This window comes from Chiloscyllium punctatum, chromosome 9, assembly GCF_047496795.1.
Source record: "Chiloscyllium punctatum isolate Juve2018m chromosome 9, sChiPun1.3, whole genome shotgun sequence".
Lineage (NCBI taxonomy): Eukaryota > Metazoa > Chordata > Chondrichthyes > Orectolobiformes > Hemiscylliidae > Chiloscyllium > Chiloscyllium punctatum.
Window position 1 is genome coordinate 86,655,932 of NC_092747.1, and position 22,175 is coordinate 86,678,106.

A 22,175-nucleotide genomic window follows, 5' to 3' on the forward strand; every position below is an offset into this window, starting at 1 on the left:
TTCTGAAAAGTCCAGGTTTGAAGGGTTTCAGGGCTAATTTGATTATAGCTAACAGATACTGCCTCAGGAAAAAGACCTTCAAGTTAAAAAAACACTTGTACAATGAAAGGAGAATGGCCTGTTCTCCCAGCTCAGCTTTTCTTTGGTTTGGTTTGGTTTAGTTTCGTTTTAGCATTCTGTCTGTTGACTGAAAACAGTTAGTCAGTCAGTTTTGAGGTTGTTGGTGCAAGAAAAAGTGACATGGATAAAAGTGTTCCATGCTGTCATCTTTGTCTCTCCTGCAAGGCTCTGCATTTGATTTTACCTTTTGTGACAAGGGGTGTTTATCAGGATTCTTGCAGGAATTTGGAACATCAGCATTAAGTTGGGATACCTTTTCCTCCGCTCACCACCCCCCACCTTTTCCTCCACTCACCACCCCCCACCTTTTCCTCTGCTACATCGATGACTGTATCGGCGCTGCCTCATGCTCCCACGAGGAGATTGAACAGTTCATCCACTTTACCAACACCTTCCACCCTGACCTCAAATTCACCTGGGACCGTCTCAGACTCCTCCCTCCCCTTCCTAGACCTTTCCATTTCTATCTCGGGCGACCGAATCAACACGGACATTTACTATAAACCGACCGACTCCCACAGCTACCTAGACTACACCTCCTCCCACCCTGCCCCCTGTAAACACGCCATCCCATATTCCCAATTCCTTCATCTCCTCCGCATCTGCTCCCAGGAGAACCAGTTCCAACACAGATGGCCTCCTTCTTCAAAGACCGCAATATCCCCCCAGACGTGGTTGACGATGCCCTCCACCGCATCTCCTCCACTTCCCACTCCTCCGCTCTTGAGCCCCGACCCTCCAACCACCACCAGTACAGAACCCCACCGGTCCTCACCTACCACCCACCAACCTCCATATACAGCATATCATCTGCCATCATTCCCGCCACCTCCAAACGGACCCCAGCACCAGGGATATATTTCCCTCCCCTCCCCTATCAGCGTTCCGAAAAGACCACTCCCTCCATGACTCCCTCATCAGGTCCACACCCCCCACCAACTGAACCTCCACTCCCGGCACCTTCCCCTGCAACCGCAAGAAATGCAAAACTTGCACCCACACCTCCCCCCTTACTTCCCTCCAAGGCCCCAAGGGATACTTCCATATCCGCCACAACTTCACCTGCATCTCCACACACATCATTTATTGCATCCGCTGCACCCGATGTGGCCTCCTCTATATTGGGGAGACAGGCCGCCTACTTGTGGAAAGTTTCAGAGAACACCTCTGGGACACCCGGACCAACCAAGCCAGCCACCACGTGGCTCAACACTTCAACTCCCCCTCCCACTCCACCAAGGACATGCAGGTCCTTGGACTCCTCCATCTCCAGACCATAGCAACATGACAGTTGGAGGAAGAGTGCCTCATCTTCCGCCTAGGAACCCTCCAACCACAAGGGATGAACTCAGATTTCTCCAGTTTCCTCATTTCCCCTCCCCCCACTTGTCTCAGTCAAATCCCTCGAACTCAGCACTGCCTTCCTAACCTGCAATCTTCTTCCTGACCTCTCCACCCCCACCCCATCCGGCCTATCACCCTCACCATGACCTCCTTCCACCTATTGCATTTCCACTGCCCCTCCCCCAATTCCCTCCTCCCTACCTTATATCTTAGCCTGCTGGACACACTTTCCTCATTCCTGAAGAAGGGCTTATGCCCGAAACGTCGATTCTCCTGATCCTTGGATGCTGCCTGACCTGCTGCACTTTTCCAGCAACAGATTTTCAGCCTGGTTTTCAAATAGGTTAATTTATCTTGTATTCTATTTTCTTTTGTTTATGTTTCATTCAGTAATCTTTCAAATAAATTTTATTTTGTTTGAAACTATGTGGTTAGTCAGCTGCATCATGCCTGGAATATCCACATTGCACCTGCTTAAAACAACTCGCAAAGTTAGGATCTGGGCGACTCTCTTGAAATGTTCTGACGGGGTCTGACCTGGTCCATAACAAAAGGATGTGCTTTGTGCAGTAATCGCTCTTTCAGTCATTAAGAGTTTCCTGGGGGTGGAAGAGGTTGCTTCAGGAGTTTTAGAAAATGTGAACAAGGCAAAGCTTTTGGACTTGGCAAAGAAGTTGGATTGGAGTTGGCTGCATCTGTGAGAAAAGGCAAAATAGTTGTAGCAATCACGCAGCATTTACATTTGCAAGGAATACCATTGGAATTTTTAGAAATGGCTAAAATTCAATTGCAAGTGAAGCAACTTCAATTAGAGGCAATGGCAATGGAAAGAATAGCCCGAGCTGAACAAAAAGAAACAGAAATGGAAATTAAACCATTTTAATTACAACTGAAAGCAGAGGAAAAGCAGAAATAGAGAAAAAAGAGGAAGACAGAGGACTGAGAACTCAAAGTTGACTTAAAATGGCAGAGGTAGAGGTGAGGATAGTGATGGAGAGTGATCCCATTACAACCAAAGACCTGGAAGGCATTTGTTTAAACACATCTAAGTTTGACAAGAAGAATATAGAAGCCTTTATCATTTCACTTGAGTAAGTGGTTAAATAAATTAAATGGCCAGTGACCATGTGGGTATTGTTGATGCAAACACAATAGGTAGGTAGAGTTGTGAGATATTTGCATCACTATCAGAGAAGGTATCTGGGTATTATAATGAGCTGAAAATGCCATTTTAAGTGCATATGAGCTAGTAACAGAAGCCTACAGACAACGTTGCACGAATCGAAGGAGGGAACCTGCTCAAAAATATATTGAGTTTGAAAGGATCAAAGAAAGTAATTATAATAAGTAGATAAGTGGATAAGAGCATTGAAAATGGATCAAATATATGATGCTTGTGGAGAGAAAATTATTTAGGAGGAAATCAAAAATTCGCTTCTTGACATAATGGGAATTCATTTGGAAGTGCAGAGAGTTAAATATGCAAGATTAGCAGCAGAAATGGCAGAGTCTTATGAGTTGGTTCATAAATTAAAGTTTGGCTTCGACATCAATTTCAGTGTGTGAAGTTTAGAAATAGAGGAATAGAGAAATCCTCAGGTAGTAAGGGAAAATGGGCTCTCATTGAAGATAGTACAGTTAGTTTACCAAAGGGTGAGTCTATTTATGTCCTGCACATAAAAAAAGCAGGACAAATCCAACCCAGCCAGTTACCACCCTGTCAGTCTACTCTCTATCATCAGTAAAGTAATGGAAGGTGTTACCAACAGTGCTATTAAGCAATACCTTCTCAGGAACAACCTGCTCAGTGACACCCAGTTTGGGTTTCGCCAGGGCCTCTCAGTTCCTGACCTCATTACAGCCTTGGTTCAATTATGGACCAAAGAGCTGAATTCCAGAGGTGAGGTGAGAGTAACAGCCTTTGACATCAAAGCTGCATTTGACTGAGTGTGACATCAAGGAGCCCTGACAAAACTAGAATCAATGTGTATCAGGGTGTAAACCCTCTGATGGTTAGAGTCATGCCTGACACATAACTAGATGGTTGTAGTTTTGAAGGTCAGTCATCTCATCTCCAGGACATCTCTTCAGGAGTTGCTTAAAGTAGTGTCCTAGGCCTAACTATCTGCAGCTGCTTATCAATGACCTTCCCTCCATCATAAGGTCAGAAGTGGAGATATTCGCTGATGGTTGTACAGTCTTCAACACCATTCACAAGTCCACAGATACTGAAGCAGTCCATGACTAAATGCAACAAGCTGTAGGCAAAATCTAGGCTTGGGCTGACAGGTGGAAGGTAACATTCATGCCACACAAATACTAGGCTATGACCATCACCAATCAGAGACAATCTAACTCTCATCCCTTTACATTCAATAGTGTTACCATCACTGAATCCACCACTATCATCATCCTGGGGGTTATCTTTGACCAGATACTCAACTGGACTCACTACATAAACACAATGGCTACAATAGCAGGTCAGAGGCCAGTAATACAGTAGTTAGTAACAGACCTCCTCATTTCTTAAAGCCTCATCTACAAGGCACAAGTCAGGAGTTTGACGGAATGCTCCCTACTTGCCTGGATGAGTACAGCCCCAACAACACTGAAGTTTGACACTATCCGAAGATAAGCAGCCTGTTTGGTTGGCACTACATCCATTAGCACAATACTCCATCCACCACAGATGCTCAGTAGCAGCAGTGTGTACAAGGTGCACAGCAGAAATTTACCAAAGCTCCTCAGATAGCACGCTCTAAAACCTCCACCATTCTATCTGGAAGGTCAAGAGCAACAGGTATATGGCAAAACTACCACCTTCAAGGTCCCCTCCAAACCATTCACCATCCTGACTTGGGATTATCAGAGACCATGTTTGATCAAATGGTTGAGAAAGCAAAAAACAAATACAGGTGGAGGACAAAGTCAATACTTTTAGTTCAGAGAAATTAACTGAACTACAACAGAAATATGAAAAACTAAAGTAATTGTATTAAAAAGTGTACGCAGAAGAAGAATATGAGTGTATTCTGGAATGTTACTATATTAAAAATGTTGTCTTGATGAGGATATCGAGACCATCACATATTCAGGCAGGTTAGAAATGGGCAGAAGTTCATCAAGTGGAATTACTGGTGGATTATAGAAAGGAGGTGTTGAGATCACTTGGGAGTAAGGAAAACTCAAGCCAAAATACAAAAACATTTTTATTGGCCTAGACTGCGTAAGGATGTGGTTAGACTTTGTAAGACATGTCATACATGTAAGGATATTGGAAAGCCTCAGTGATAAAACCAATGCCTTTAATACCCATTTCTGCACTTGAAGAACCTTTTGAAAGGGTTTTAATTGATTGCGTAGGATGTCTACTAAAACAAAAAGTAAGAGTAAATATTTGTTGGCCATATTAGGTGTGTCCATTAGATTTCCAGAGGCTATTCCATTACACCATTTGAGATTGTAGAAAAGTTACTCAAATTTTGCACTAGATATGGCCTACCAACAGAGATACAGTAAGATCAAGGGTCAAATCTTACATCAAAATTATTCAGGCAAGTTATGGAAACCTTAGAAATAAACAATTCAAATCGAATGAGTACCATCCAGAATCACAAGGAGCAGTAAGCGGTGGCATCAAACTTTAAGGACCATGTTGAAGGCTTATAGTTAAGAGGATTATGATAAAAGAATTCTATATCTACTTTTTGCAATGAATCTACCAAATTCAGTCTATTTTCATTAGCTTTTGGACGTGGCTGAGAAGACTTCTGAAGTTAATTAAGAAGAAATTAGTGAGTCAGAGTTCAGACACCATATGTTTGGACAATATATCAAATTTTAGGGAAAGAACAGGTGCGTTTGCAGTGCAGTATTTAAAGGTAGCACATCATATGATGAAATAAGAAGCAGACAAGAAATCAAAAGTACACTACTTTGCTCATGTTAGTGTTACTCCCAGTGATAGGTGAACCCTTAAAAGCAAGATCTAGTCATAGAATCCCTACAGTGTGGAACAGGCCAATAGGCCAAACAAGTCCACACCAACCCTCTGTAAAGTAACATACCCAGACTTATTCCCCCTATCCTATTACACTATTTTATCCCTAACTAATGCACTTAACTTACACATCCATGAACACTATGGACAATTTAGCATGGCCAATTACCTAACCTGGGAGGAGAAAGTGAGGACTGCAGATGCTGGAGATCAGAGCTGAAAATGTGTTGCTGGAAAAGCGCAGCAGGTCAGGCAGCATCCAAGGAACAGGAGAATCGACATTTCGGGCATAAGCCCCATTCCTGAAGAAGGGCTTATGCTGCGCTTTTCCAGCAACACATTTTCAGCAATTACCTAACCTGCACAGCTTTGGATTGTGGGACGGAACCGGAGCACTCAGAGGAAACCCTGACTGACACAGGGAGAATGTGCAAACATCACTTAGACAGTCGTCCAAGGCTGATATTGAACTGGGACCCTGGTGCTGTGAAGCTGTGGTGCGAACCACTAAGCTACCATGCTGCCCTTTTAAGGAATTAGGGCTTATCCAGGATTTGAACACAGGGCCTCTCGAATGACTGACTAGTAGAAAACCCAAAGTGAGAATCCTACTCCTAGACAAATAAGCCATGGGCTTGATCAAATCAAATGGAAATTAAGTGAGGTGAATTAGTTGATAAGAATGCCTGATAGAAAGAAATCTCACAGAGTGTGTCATGTGAATATGCTTGAAAGATATTTTGTTGGAAAATGAAAGTAAAAGAAGAATGTGTCACTTGTTACAACACAGAATGAAGAACCAAGTTCAGATTATTCTAAATCAGACATTTCTCAAATCAAATTGGGCAATGAGGAAAAGTTCAAAAATTGGAATAAATTACTGAGTTATGATCCAGAGGAAAATCAAAATGATTCAAAAGTTATGGCAATTACATAGGGAGATATATGGGAATAAGTTTGGAATGCCTAATCTAATTAAGCATGATGTAGATACAGGAAATGTTGTTCCAATCAGGCAACATCCTCATAGACTTAATGCTCTAAAGTTGGCACAGGTTCAAAAGGAGATTGAATACATGCTCAAAGACAACAGAATTGCAGGGACAGGAGATCACTTATAGCAATTGTGCCAAAACCAAATAGAACACAATGATTATGTGTAGACTATTGCAAAGTTAATGCCATTGCAAAATGATTCATAGCTTATTCTACATTTGTAAAACATTATTGAGAACGTGGGACTTACTCAGAGGATACTGACTGGTAACTTTATCCGAAAGAGTGAAATCAGCTTTGGCTTCCATGACACCAAATCGACTGTACAAATTTAAAGCCATACCATATGGCATGAAAATTGTGCTAGCCACATTACAAAGTCATTTCTGGATTACCCAATTGTGTGGTATACATCGACAAATTAATTATTTTTAGTCACATGTGGAAGCAACATTTGCTGCATCTATCGGACTTGCTCGATTGACTTCGGGAGAGGGACCTGGTGAGAAACCTAGCTAAGAGTGAGTTTGCAAAAAAAACCATGTCACATTCCCAGGCCATGTCACTGGACATGGACAGATGGCCTCATGGGAAGTGAAAACAAAGCTTATTAAGGAATTTCCTATACCGTTGATGAAGAGGGCAGTATGCTGATTCCTGGGATTGAATGCTTTTTATCGGAAGTTCATATCAAAATTTAGCAGTGTGGTTGCTCCACCGACTGACTTATTCAGAAAAGGCAGAAAATTTCAATGGACAATGGAACTTTCAGAAGGCATTTGACAGCCTGAAAGCTGTATTAACTACTGCTCCAGTGTTAGCCACAATTACACAAAACAATTCAAGATGGTTATTGATGCAAGTGATGTTGGTGTTGGTGATGTAGTCTTGCAAAAAGACAGTGAGAAGATTGAAAAACCTATTGGGTATTTTTCCAACAAAATTGAATAATCATCAATGCTCATTATTGAGAAATAAATCATGAATTTAATGTTGGCATTACAACATTTTAACATTTAATTTGCCAGTAATGTGTCTCAGGCAATTGTATTTATTGATCATAACCCCTTAAAGCTTTCAGAGAAACTTAAGGACAAAAATTCCAGACTTTTTTTATTGTGCCAGTCAATTTGAAAATTATACACATGGCAGGATGACAGCACGGAATTGCTGAAATGTTGTCACGACTCCGATGAAAGAAGATGGAAGTGATCAGTGGCAAGAAAAAAAATGGGCTGAAATAGATTGTATTAGTGAATATTTGCATGCTTCAAGTCAATGTAATGTGTATGTATTTTTGTGTACTAATAGTCCAAGTCAAAGAGTTTTAAAAAATGAAGCTATCCTTGTGTATTGGTAGTTCTTTCTTTTAAGGGGAGAGGTGTGACTATGCTGTGATTTGAAGAGGTTATTTTCTTCCTTTTTTAAAAAATGATTTTAAGCCAGAGGCACCAAGCTGTTTAGCTAGAAAGTCAGTAAAATAAACAGCTTGTGAGGGCTTGTTTTTTTTAAAGTTGAAACAGTAGAAGCATCCTGAATAGTTGTGGTCAAACTCCCACAGAATCAAAACCTTTAGTTCAGTTTGCAGCTGTTGGGGCCTTGAAGAGGTGAAAGCTATTTTTTATCCCTCTCTCAGTTACAGCCAAAAACTGCGGATTTTCTGCCTGCTACGGAAGTTACATATGGCCAACCTGTGTTCTGAATTTGCCATTTGCCAAAGGTGTGTTTACAGGATGTTACTATATTAGAATAATTAATTAGTAATAGTTACTGTCATATTATTTTGTTAAGTTTTCCATTAGAGTGAAGGTATTCCAAGTTCCTCTTCCTTTTATTGTATTTTGACTATAGTATTTGAATAAATTGTGTTTTGCTTAACATCGTGTTGTTTGACCATTCAAATTGCATCTGATATACAGCACCTCACATTTACCTTTAATCCAAGAAAAAGTTAGGGTCCAGGCTACTTTCTTAATATATTTTGAGGGAGTCTGATCTGGTCCATATTCCTGTCAGATTGAAGGTTTTAGGCTGGTCAGAGTCGGGATCAAAGGATGAATAATTTTATCGAGGCTATGGTAAAAAATAATAAGGAATAAATTGTGTTTTTTTTCAACATCGGGTAGTTGCTGGTGGGATATTAAAGAGGTGGAAGCTACTTTTTTGTCCCTCTCTCAGTTAGAGCCAAAAGCTGTGGGTTCTCTACCGACGATGGAAGTTTCATATGAAATAATCTGTGTTCTGAATTTGCCTTTTGTAAGTTGTGGAGGAGTGTTGGGAGTAAAGGAGAAGTGGATCAAGTTTTCCAGGAGGGAATGGTTCTTGCAGAAGACTAACAGAGGAGGGAAGTGGAAGTGGTTGTATCCCTCTGGATGATGGCTAATGATTCTCTGAATGTGGATGCAGGTGGGATGGTAAGTGAGGACAATGGGGTCTCTATCACTGTTGTGGGAGGGAAGAGAGGGGGTGAGGGCTGAAGTGTGAGAGATTGGTCAGACCTGGTTGAGGGCCCCGTTAATTACAGTGCTGAAGAATATTTGGTTGAGCAAGAAGGTGGACATTTCAGAGGCCTACTTGTTGAAGTTTTCATCATCAGAAAAGATGTGATAGAGCTGGAGAAACTGGAAGAATGGAATAGAGTCTTTATAGGAAGCAGTGTGTGAAGATGGCAATCACCACAATGTTAACATGGGAGACAGTTCAATCCTTCTTATTACAGATGGTTATTTTCTGACATTTGGGTGGTGTGCAGTTACTTTTTACTTATTATCCAAAGCCCAGTTGATTTCCAGATCTCGCCTCATTTGGACATTGCCTGGTTCAGTTCTTTTGGGGTTGTGACTGATACTGCATCTTCTGTTGTATGTCTTAATGACACAAAAAGTGTAATGGGCTTGAGATAGACTGGGCAAGGAGAAAGGAAGTCAAGATCTGTCTTCGCAAATATTTTTCAGTGTAACACTATGCTTCAGAACTCATACTAAATATTAACACAAAACAATATTATAACAAGTTGTGATGCATAGCTATATTAGGTAATGATTAAACTTTCTTTGAGTATCATGTCCATATCCATCAGAGAGTCACACATTCCAATGTGCTTCTTCCAATGCTCTTTCCAGACTATTCTTACTCTCCGCTGTGGAATTTATACCCAGTGATATGTAATTCTGTGGTGTCATAGTATCATTGCTTCGGGTTCCCATTTCTCTTACACAACACTGGAAATGAACTATTAGTAAACATTCCTACTTTTGAATTTATGATGGAAGAATATTCATTGATATACCATAGCAATTTTGCACATAGTCAGATCAATGCCAGATTTGTAACTGCACAGCTAGCTTTGGAGCACAAGTGTTTAGGATTGTTATAAAAACACAAAGTGCTGGAGAAACTCGATAGGTTTGGCAGCATCTGTAGAGAGACAGAGTTAACATATTCAGTCTAATGTGATTTGTCTTCCAATGAATTTTAGTATTTTTATTCTGTGAAAGGTACTGCTTACAGTTCCTGCCAGACTTGCTGATTTTCTCCAGATCCTTATGTCTTTATTTTAGATCTCATAAATTCACAATATCCTCAGTATTATTGGTGGGATGTTGTTAGAGCCCATAGCTTTTCCATTATATTGTGCCTTCAGCCATTGCTTGATATGATGTGGAATGAATCAAATTTGCGGAACATCAGTCTCTGTGATGTTGAGGACTGACAGAGAAGGCTAAGATGGACCATCCAGTCAGTACTTCTGACAAAAGATGTTTACAAATCCTTTGTGCTGCCTTTCCCTATTTATGAGAATTCAACTATATTTGATGTGGGTTTATCTCAGCAGGATGTGACAATGCTTATGTTATTTCTTGTAATACAGAAGAACTAGGCATAGTTACCAAGGTACTGAAGGTTCCAACAGATATTTATTACAGTTGGTTAGTATATTCAGGGATCACATTCACAGACAAATAATTTGGCGAACAGACTAATTACTTGTATTATTCAATTATTTGCTTACAGCCAAGTTATTCTTCATGTAACATGTCATCAAGAGATTCAAGTTAAATTAGAGTATGTGATCTTGTAACCTTATGTCACAATCTGTGATACAGTGATTATGTCATGCGCATTTCTCAAATGTATACTGACATTCATGTCTGTAAGATATAATGTGACAATAGGCAGAGCTTCTACTTTCTGTTAGTTGTTTGACTGTACACTATCCTTCATGGCTGGATGTTGCAGGACCGTACAACTAAGATCTGATCTGTCAGTTTTTGGATTATTTAGTTGTATCTATTAAATTTTGCTTCCATTGTTTGGTTTACAAGTAATCTTGTGTTGGAGATTCAATGGGTTGACACCTCATTTTTAGCTATGCTTAGTGCTGCTTTTGGTCCACTTTATCAAATCAGTGTTGATTTCTTGGCATAATGATAATGGCAGAATGAGGGCTATAGCAGTTAATGAGGATGCACATTGTATTTGAATGTAATTCTATTGCTTCCGATGGCCCACAGCATCTCATAGATGCTCAGCTATTAAGCTGCTAGATCTGAGCTGAATTTATCCCATTTAACCATGTAAGTTAATAGAGGGTCTCCTCAATGTGAAGTTAGGACTTCATCTCCAAACCAATGGTGTAGTGGTTACTCCTATTGATCCAATCAACAGATCAAATCTTACTTCTGAAGTCCTGCAATATGCAAACATAAAAGATGGTGTGCAATTAAAACAACTAATGGAAGTAAGAGGCTCCACATATTGCCATGTTAAATCTCACAGTCAAGTATTTCAGTATACCTTTGAGATATATTCATGGTTAAATGCATCTGTGATGGATAATTTGGTGAGAACTCTCAACTTATTTCTTCCCTCAGCACCTTCTGCATGTTCAGATTGGTATCCACAACATATAAGACTGGGAATATAATAATGGAGAACCTTGAAATGGCAAAGGGGTTGAATAAATTCTTTGCATCAGTTTTCATAGTAGAAGACACTAATAGTATTCCAAAATTACTAGATATTCAAGGGACAAAAGAAGGAGAGGGACTAAAAACAATAACTACCAAAAGAGAAAAAAATACTAGAGAAGCAAATGAAGCTAAAGGTCAATATGTCTCCTGGAATGCATCTTTGGATTTAAAAGGAAGTAACTACACACAAAATGGATGCATGAGAAATCTTCCAAGAATCCTTAAATTCTGAATAATTCAGTATTGAAAAACTGGCAATGTAACATCTTTACTTAATGGAAACAAAGTATATGTAACTATACGCCAGTTAGCTTCATGTCTCTTATTTGGAAAATATTAAAGGATGCAATAGCAAAGCATTTAGAAATATATAATATGATCAAGCAGCATCAGCATGAATTCTTGAAAGGAAAATCATGCTTGATAAATTTACTAGAATTCCTTGATGAGATAAGATGAAGGAATGATAAAGAAGAATCAGATGGAAAATATCTGTAATTTTTCAGAAGACATTTGATGAAGTGTCACAGATTAATCTTATTGATAATAGAGGGGCTCGATTATCAGAATGACATGTGTGGGGAGTATTTTGTTCAGATAATCAAATGCCAGACAATTGAATGCAGATAACACAGTTTAGCCAAGCATTGGGATCTTGTGAACTGATTCAGATAATCTGAAATTTGGATAATCGAAAGCTGGATAATTGAGGTTCCTCTGTATAAGAGTCCCTGGAATTGGAGGTAGTGTATTAACATGTACACTTATACCCAGGGCTACTTCCACCAATATGCAGCCTGTAATGAACGGGGGTCTTTCTTTGCTCAGGGGACTGCCAATTGTAATTCTGATCCTTTTCCTCATGCATGTAACAGCTTGCTCATCAGCTCTTTAAATTCTGAGCATAAATCAAGCAATATAAAGGGGTTGAATAGAGGTTGGACCATGTACTTCATAAGTATAATAGTCATAAATCATGTATCTTGAGAGTTAGCAATTTATTAATTGTAATTCATGATGCAGTTCTTGCATTAGTTGATTCTGTCAGGATGAGAGGAAATCTTTATTAATTTCGAGGTCACTCTTTTAAAATGTACTGTTGCCTAATATAAACATCAGATATTAAAACAAACAACATTGGTAATAAATAATTATAATTACAGCAGTCAGAGAATAACCTACTTAGGATAATTAAAATGTGACTAGCAATAGTGTTGGTAAAGTTCAGAAGATTTACCTTTTCTATCCCTCGTTTTTATGTTACACTGAGAATTCCCATTAAATACTCAAAGCTGCAGCCATGTTGATAAGCAGAACAATATTTACTGTTGAACTAAACAATGATGGTTGGTTATATGAATGCCTGCAGATACTTAACTCATGACAGAACAACCAGGGCCCACTTGTCTTTATTTGGTCATATAAGATTTAAAATCTAAATTTATAATCCCAAACTTGTAATTTCTTAAATTCTCATGCAGTGGAGTAGAATGGGGTTTCAACAGAAAGCTTTTGTTAGATATAAAAGTGAAATTTTCTTCATTGTTACAGGCTGCAAATGGAGATGAATTATAATTGCAGTTCATCAAATGATTGGAAAAGACTCAGATAAATAGTTTTGATAAATTATGAGAATTTTAGTTCTGCTGGTTTATTGGTATTAATATTGATTCTGAACAAATATTCATTTCTGGAATTAAGATACATGGATTATTTCAGCAAATCCTTTGAAGATTATTTGTTGCTTACTGTGTCATAAATTTCAATATTAATGTATTAAGGCTTAATGAGTTAAAAAGGATTGGATTAACAATAAACTGTAAAAGACACGTTAATCAAGAGCAAGGGACTTACAGGGCCACTGTAGAAAAAAATAGGTAGGATGTTTAAAAATGGTAAAAAGGCAAACCTAAAGGTTTTATGTCTCAATGCACAAAGCTTTCAGAATAAGTTAAATAAACAGGCAGCACAAATTGGGGTAAACTAATATGATTCCATAGCTATCACAGATACATAGTTGTAGGGAAATCAAAACTGGGTACCTAACCGCTCGGAGATATTTAAACTTCTGGAAAGACAGAAAGGAAAAAAAAGGTATTAGGATGGCACCAAAAACAAGAGATGAAATGAGATACTTGTGAGAAGTGATATAGGCTCTCACAACTCTAACCATGTAGAATCTATTTGGTGGGAAGTTAAAAACAAAAGCAAGGGAAAGAAGACATTGGTACATTGGCAGTACATAGACCCTCAAACAGTAACCATTCTGAATGAAAGTGTGAAAAATCACAATAATAGGAGTACACATAAGTAAGTAAAACAAAGATTATGGGTGACATTAATTTTCATTGGTAATTGGGTTAATCGGGTTACATAAGGTAGCTATGACAACAAATTAATAGAGAACATTAAGAATATTTTCCTGGATAAATGTGTCATGGGAACAATCAGGGAATGAGTATTTTGGATTGGTTATGGATAATGAGGCAGATTTAGTAAATGACTTCAGAGTAAAATATTCCCGAGGAAGTGGTCATTATAATGCAATAGAATTTAATACGCAGTTTGAGAATGAGAAATTTGCATCTAAAACAACTGTGTTGAGCCTAAATAAAGAGAATTATATTAAAATGAGGATCCAGCTAGCTGAAGTGAACTGGGCAGATAGATTAGCTGGAATGATAGTAAGCAGCAGAAGCTGACTTTTAAGGGAGCAATTCATGACTCTCAGCAAAAAAAAACAATAAGACAGAAAGATTAGTATAAAAAATACAGGGGAGGAATTAAATACCATCACCATCACTATAGAATTAGTATTATACAAACTAATGAGGCTAAAAGCAATCAAGTTTCCTGGCCTTGATGTTTTGCATTGCAGGATCTTAAAACAAGTAGTTACAGAGATTGTGGATTCATTGCTTATTGTTTTCAAAAAATCCTTACATTAAAGAGTAGCGCCAGAGGATTGGAAAGCTGCCAATGTGACTACTTCACTCAAAAAGGGAAGGTGGCAAAATAGTTGCACACTGTAGACTGGTTAGCCTAACATCTATTACTGCAAAAATTTGAAATCAAGAATTAAGTAGTTAATATTAGCTCATTTGGAATATCATGATCTAATCAAGCAGAGTCAGCATGACTTCTTGAAAGGGACCTCATGTCTGATTAATTTATTACAGTTGTTTGAATAAGTCTCAACCAGACCAGATAAAGCGGCATCAGTAGATGTAGAGAGTTGGCTCATGGGCAGCAAACAGCAAATGGGCAGAAGAGTTTATTTTTCAGGTTGATGACCTGCAATTAATGGAATTGCACAGTGCTTAATGCTAGGACTATGACAGTTTGCAATATATGTGTGTTTTTGATTTAATGGAAGGCAGTGAATATGTTGTAGCCATAACTGCAGAGGAACAAAAAATGGTGGAAAGGAAAGTTGCAAGGAAGTTACAACTAATTTTAGAATCATAGAATCCTTAAAGTACAGAACCAGGCAATTCAACTTATTCAGTCCACACTGCTTTGTAGAGCTTCCAACCAGACCCACCCGCGCCAAACCCATCCCCCTAATCCTGCATTACTCATGGCTAATCCATTTAGCCTGCACCTCCCTGGAGTGTATGGACAATTTAGCCTAACCAATCCACCTAACCTGTACAACTTGGACTGTAGGACCAAATCCGTGCACCCAGAGGAATCCCACGCAGACACGGGGTAAAAAACACAAACTTCATATAGACAGTTGCTTGAGGTGGGGTGATCACCTACTTAATTTTATCCCCACACATCCATGTGTGCCATTGGTACATAGAAATCCGTCAATCTTAACTTTAAACACACTCATTGATGGAGTTCCTGCAGACCAATAGAGTAAAGAATTCCAAAGATTCACAATCTTTTGAGTACAAAACAAACTTTTCTCATGAGAGTCATTTGGGGACTTGTTCTTTTCCTATCCAGAAAGTGGATCATGGCCAGTCAGTCTCCTCATTCTACCAATCTTTACAATCCATCTTCTTGCAGTCCTTCAAGATAAATGCAAACAGGCAAGGAATTACAGGCCAATCAGCCACTGTGCTGTAAATGGTTTAGGCTGTGGGGGTGGTGACAGGAGGTGGGACAATATTTCCTGCAATTACACAAAATGAGGGATTGAGTATGGTGGAATTGGATGCAAGACCCTTTAGTGGTGATGAATGAGCAGAAGAAGTGGTGAGTAGGAAATGCTGATGGCAGGAACGGCAAATCGGATGAAATGGTTTGTAGCCATTGAATACACATGATACTCGTATGATTCTGAGAGCTCTGATCCATGAAACCTGATGAGATTTCTGTGAAGGGGCAAAATTAGAGTGCTTGGTAGCTCTGTGAGTGGAAGAGAGATGATAGTGACACTTTGCAGAACACAGAAGACTTTGCTCTTACACTGCTGAGCATTCCTTTTTACTTGGGATACAGCACAAACCTGGGCTAAGATCAGGAAAACTTACCTTATTCTTGTAGCATTTGCCCAGAAGAAAACCATACGTCGCACAACAACACCCTTGCCCCACCCCTGCCTCCTTCCATTGCTATCAACTCCAGATTTCTGTTGTGAAGCAGGGAGTGTATTGAATCTTGAGGCTGAGTACCACAGGATGAGGGGTAGTTTCTGGATTGCAGTATCTGAAGTGCTGTACAGCTGTGCTCATAATATGACTCAGTCATGTGAAAGCCAGAAGGTCTTGGTAATAGTGAGCACATTCACCTTTCCAGCCATCCAATTCCTCAATGAAGGCATCCAAGAGCTAAGTGGCATAAAGTATTGAGGTGAAGAGTGGAATATTGTGTGAGAATAGGTCATCTGAGCCATAATAAACAGATGCCATTAATCTCACTCACCAAAACACATCTCCTGAAAATAGGAAAATTCCATTTCAAGTCCTTAGCTATTTGTATTTTTTTAAATGAGCTAGTGCATATCCCTTCAAAAGTTCACAATAAATTGAGCAGCACACTCTAAATATCAGAGATGCCTGGACCCTGAGCTGTCAATAGGATCTGGTATATTGACATATCAAGATATTAATATGGGAGGCAGAATTGTTGCTTCATCACAAAGCTTTTGCTGCTTATAAGTGTTTTTTAAATGATTAAAATCAAAGTGTTTCCTCTTGATTATTCAAACTTTGGTGTGAAAGACAGATGCACCTGTTTTTTAAGACTCAGATGAAACTGTTTGTAAATTTTCAGCCCCAAATTCTATTGATTTGTTGCTTTACAACATATGCTTTTAAATTCATGTTATCTTTAAACTAAATGAGAATTTTATTGTCTTGTTTGTCCCACTCACTTGTTGCCGAATTGTTGTTTTTGCTATCTATCTGGTGCACAGAACTAGAATCCAATCACAGAATCAACTTTGAAAACGAAATGTCTTTAGGACCTGTCACGTTTTTGCCTAACACTTTGTAAATTGTTACAAGTGTGTCTAAAACAGTCACACTAAATTCACTTTTATTGATAAAATCCAACTGTGATTATCTTTCCCCCTTTTGATCCTTTCTGAAGGCTGCTAATTATAACACCTCAATTTTTCTCACTTTGCTTATCCTGGTCTCAAGACTAAATTGTAAGCTTTTAAAAAGAAAATCATTTTTTCTTCTACTTTCCTGTTCAACTTTAATTTTGATGATTTCAGCAAATAAGATATCCCTCGTTGATATACTATTGAAAACAAGTGAATGGTTATGCTAAACAAGTCATGTCACAGAAAATAGAACATAGAACATAGAACAGTACAGCATAGTACAGATGTTGCGGCCCTCGATGTTGTGCCGAGTATTTATCTCAATCTAAGATCAACCTAACCTACACACCTCTCAATTTATTGCCATCCATGTGCTTGTCCAACAATCACTTAAATGTCCCTAATGGCTCTGATTCCAGTACCACCGCTGGCAATGCATTCCATGCACCCACCACTCTCTGCATTAAGAACCTACCTCTGACATCTCCCCTAAATCTTCCTCCAATCACCTTAAAATTATGACTCCTCATGACAGTCATTTCTGCCCTGAGGAAAAGTATCTGGCTATCTACCCGATCTCTGCCTCTCATTACCTTATACACCTCTATCAAGTCACATCTCTTCCTTCTTCTCTCCAATGTGAACAGCCCTAGCTCATTCAACCTCTCTTCATAAGACAAGCCCTCCAATCCAGGCAGCATCCTGGTAAATCTCCTCCTCACCCTCTCTAAAGCATCCTCATCCTTCCTAAAAGGAGAGGACTGGAACTGGACACAATATGCCAAGTGTGGTCTAACAGGGTGCAGCAAAACCTCATGGCTCTTAAACTCAATTGCACTGATAATGAAAGCCAAACCACCATACACCTTCTTAACAACCCTATCAACTTGAGGTGTATCTCAACGCTAAGGTCATTTACATTAGGTTTTAAACATAAATGTTCCTGTTTCCGTGATGTACAACTCTTTGATACAGCTATTTAGATTGTGTCTACTGGGTATTCTGGTCAGAAAAGTGCAACAAGACATCTTGCCTTTGTGGTATCCCCTCCATTACTCTTACCTGTGTAATTCAGAACATTTCCAAGTGCTATGTCATCTCTTCTATATTGCCTGATCTCACTTATCATTATTCATGTACCCATGTATAAATTGTTCATAAGATTGAAAATCCTTCTTTCCCTTTCAGACATTGATCTATAGTTTAAAATCTGTACAATTTGAAGTTATGAAAAAATGATGTAAACTCAACTTACCTAGAAAGTTGAAGGGCTCTCATGGCTAAGTGGGTGTGATGCTCTCTGAGCCAGAAGGTTCAAGTTTATGCCCCAGACATGTCATAATTTGTCTGAGCAACTTGACTAAAAATGTCAACATCGAGACCTGATGCGATCTCGCTTTGATGGTATAGTTTTTGTTCTATCTCTTCCACTAGTGATCTTGCAATCTCTGTTACATCTGAAGAACTCTGCCCTTTGGCAAACTATTTATCATTATCTTTGAAATTATCAATCTCTGACAAGGTTAGCACTGCAATCTTCTCAGCAGGTTGCTAATACATTGGCTCTAATGTAAACAAAGTTCATACATATTAACCATTTGTTCTCAAATCACTTTATCTGAACAATATTTAATGTCCCACAATGCAATAAGTAGAAAATCATGAATAATGCTTTCCAAAGACTGTCCATAGCTGACTATAGCACCCAAACGTCTTAACCATTAGAAGTCACAAGCTTTGAGATATAAGTTGAGAGAAGGCAAAATACATTGATCTGATCTGGCATCATGTATTCCAAAGGACATTACCATAAGATCTTCCTCTAATGTTCACAGTCATCAAAATTCTTCTCAAATCACTTGTGCCAAATTACACTTTTTACAGTACTTATCCATTCCCCAGAATTCTGAATTTCCACTCTTCCCCTTCATATTATTCACCTTGTCAACCCATTATCTAATTCCTGTCCATTATTTTGTTGATGATTTAGCTTCATAATTATTGGCTCTGTTGTGATCAAACAGTTTAATGAACCACTGTCTTCACAATGGAGTATGTGAATTACATCATTTTCATGTCATTCTTAGCTTTTGGTAAATCCAAATACTTTCTATCAATTTTCCTTCACACTGCATTTCAGGGGGGAAAAAAAACAAATGTTACTAGCATGGTGTCAGTATCTGAGCTGGTGGAAGTTGCAGGAGGAAGTCTTGTTTGTGCATCCTCTTAGAGATTCATGACCTCTTCCTCAGAAATGGCAGAGGACTATCCAGGCAGTGGCAAGTGTTTCTGCTGAGAACACATGGGACAATATGACGAATGGGGTGCTGTAAGGGCATGGTATGCAGGTCATGATTTAGCGAAGATAGTGCAAGAAAGCCTACTTGACCTCGTGGAGAGGAACACTCAAACACACAAATGTTGTTCAGATTTTTTTGTCAAATTCAATTCAATGCTTTGAATCAAATAACGTAATTGTTATGAATGCTAAAGCTGTAGAATGACAGGTCTGCATTGACGTTTTGCAGCAGAAGATAAAAGTTCAAAATGAAGATGTCGCAGACCTTTGGAAAAGTCTGGACAAAGGTCATACTTTACAGGTGAATGAAAAATAGGAAGAGCATAAAATTTTAAACAGAGAGTCAGTGGCTTTTTTCCCTCAGATCGTCATGAGTCTTTCTTCCTGAAAAGGTAGTGGAAGCCGAGTCCTTGAATAATTTAAAATTAAAGGTCAATCAAGGGTGTCAAAAGGTTGTCTTGGATCAGAAGGAATTGGGATTTAAAGTTACTATCATACTATCAGTAATACTATTGAATGGAGGAGAATGTTAGTGGAACTGAATGCTCCACTTCTATATCTTGTTAGCTTGTTTAATCTCAGGAGATTTTTAAAGCAAGTGAAACAGAACAAGAAGCCTGTTTTTAAACAGGAAAAGGACAACTTGGATGGCTGCCTCACTGAACTTTTATTTTTGAAATGCAATGTGTAATTAGAGTCAAAGCAGGCCATTTATTGTAATTTAGTGTGCCATTTAGCAAGAGATAGTCCTGTCATTGCAATGTCACTGGCCTTTCCAGACGCTAAGGTTAATGTGCGAGGGACATGAGTTTAAATAATGGAGCTACTGATGGAGTTTAACTAATGGCATTATAGGTCTACATATATCAAATGGATTGCAGTGGTTCAAGAAGGTACTCAGTATCACTTTGTGAAGGGCAACTAGGAATGAACAGTAAATGCTGGCCCAGCCAGTAATGACCTCATGAACAAATAAAACATTATAAATTGAAAACTAGTCTCAGTCTGATGACTGTGAACCTATTAGCGGCTTCCTTTAGAAATTTCATTAATGTCATTTAGGGCTGGTTGGTCTGCTTATATGTAACTCCAGACCCATGACAATGTGGTTGGCTCATAGCTTCCCTCCAAAATGGCCAGTTAAGCCATCCAATTCAAGTGCAATTATATTTTCCTACAAGTACTGAACCTGTCAATGATGCTTACATCCCATTGAAAAATAAAGTTTAAAAGCTTGTTGATCAAAACAAATTGTCTCCAGTTAACAGTGTATTATTTGTAATTTATGACAGTAAATTTTTAAAACACAAAATGCTCTGTTCCATTCTTTCAGTTACTAGCTTAACATTCAAAACTCTTTTTAGGTGTTTGTGGTCTCTGTGGTTGTTGTAACAATGTGAGTCAAGCTTCATATACATTAAATAATTGCTCTGATAAGAAAACACTTCTGCATAAACATGAACAGAAGGGGCCACAACAGTACCATTCACAGTAACAGCAAATCTTGCCATCTTTACCATGAACATTCTTGACTTTAGTCTTCCAGTCAACTCCATCAGCTTAATGCTGCTTTTTAGCAATATAATAATATAAAAAAAGATTAAAACTGAAACATACTGTTTAAAGGTGATGACAGATTTCAGTCTCATAAAACAGTGGCTCGCACCGTAATGATCAGGTTTGTGTTAAATATCACCTGGAGTTTTCAGGATTCCTGCTTTTGCCTGGCAATTTCCACCACATTTGCTAGGGAGGGAGTGAGCATGATCACTGGTCTCTGCTTTCTCTGGATCCTCTATTGGTTTTTCATTTATGTTGTCTAAATCACTTGTATGACACTCACTCATATGCTCTAATGACAATAATATCTAGTCATATGTCCCCTCTATCACTCCCTCATGCGTTAAAGCAATTCCTGTGAATTCTGTATCAAATGTATGGTACTGGTTTCAATATAAGACAGACCTAACTGTAACTCCTGATGAAGAGCTTTTGCCTGAAACGTCAACTCTCCTGCTCCTTGGATGCTGCCTGACCTGCTGTGCTTTTCCAGCACCACACTTTTAACTCTAATCTCCAGCATCTGCAGTCCTCACGTTAGCCTAACTGCAAAGTGTTTTTAACATGACATTAGAAGTACATACAAATTAAAGTATCAGATATGTTTTAATTGAGTCACTCTTCTGAACAATTTTGCCAAAGATAGAACGTTCTAAAATAACTGATCAGTCTTTAATTCGCAGTTTAATATGGAAGGAACTTCTTTTGATGAAAAGAAATCTGACTTTCTGACATTGTCACATGCTCTACTATTTAGATAGAAGGATTGTCTGGGTATTCAGGAACGTGACATAATAGTAAAGCTCAAACGTTAAAGTCTCCTAGACCTCACTGTCTGAGGAGTTCATGGATCATTACCTACTTTTCCTTCGATATCTCAAATAACTCCCAAGTGCTCTAGAATAAAAACTTACCCTGATGAGCCACGATATTCGAGTTTTAAAGTTAAGTAGATTTAGTGCACAAGAGCCCTGAGGCGGGAGACAAACCCAAAGATGTGAAATTGATTACATGAGATCTAACTAATCCTAATGGCCATGTGGTATTTCCATTCCTAATTATGTTCCATTGGTGAAGTGACAGGAGATGGGTTAAATGAGCAATATAGCAGAACTTGGTGAGAATCAACAAAACTTGTCTTAGATGCTGAGGAGGTCAATCTTGAACAATTGGTGCGAAATCTTGGAAAATGCAAGGTCAGCATGCATCATGAACTAAAGCATGTTAATGTCTTTCTATGATTAGTGACTTAGAGAGTGTTACTGGGTTGACCAGGCTGACAGCCAGCACCAGTCCAAAATCATTAGTGAGAGTAGAGAATAGCTGGATGACAAAAATGGTCAGTTGTGTTTTGAAAGAGGGGTTGACTGACAAATA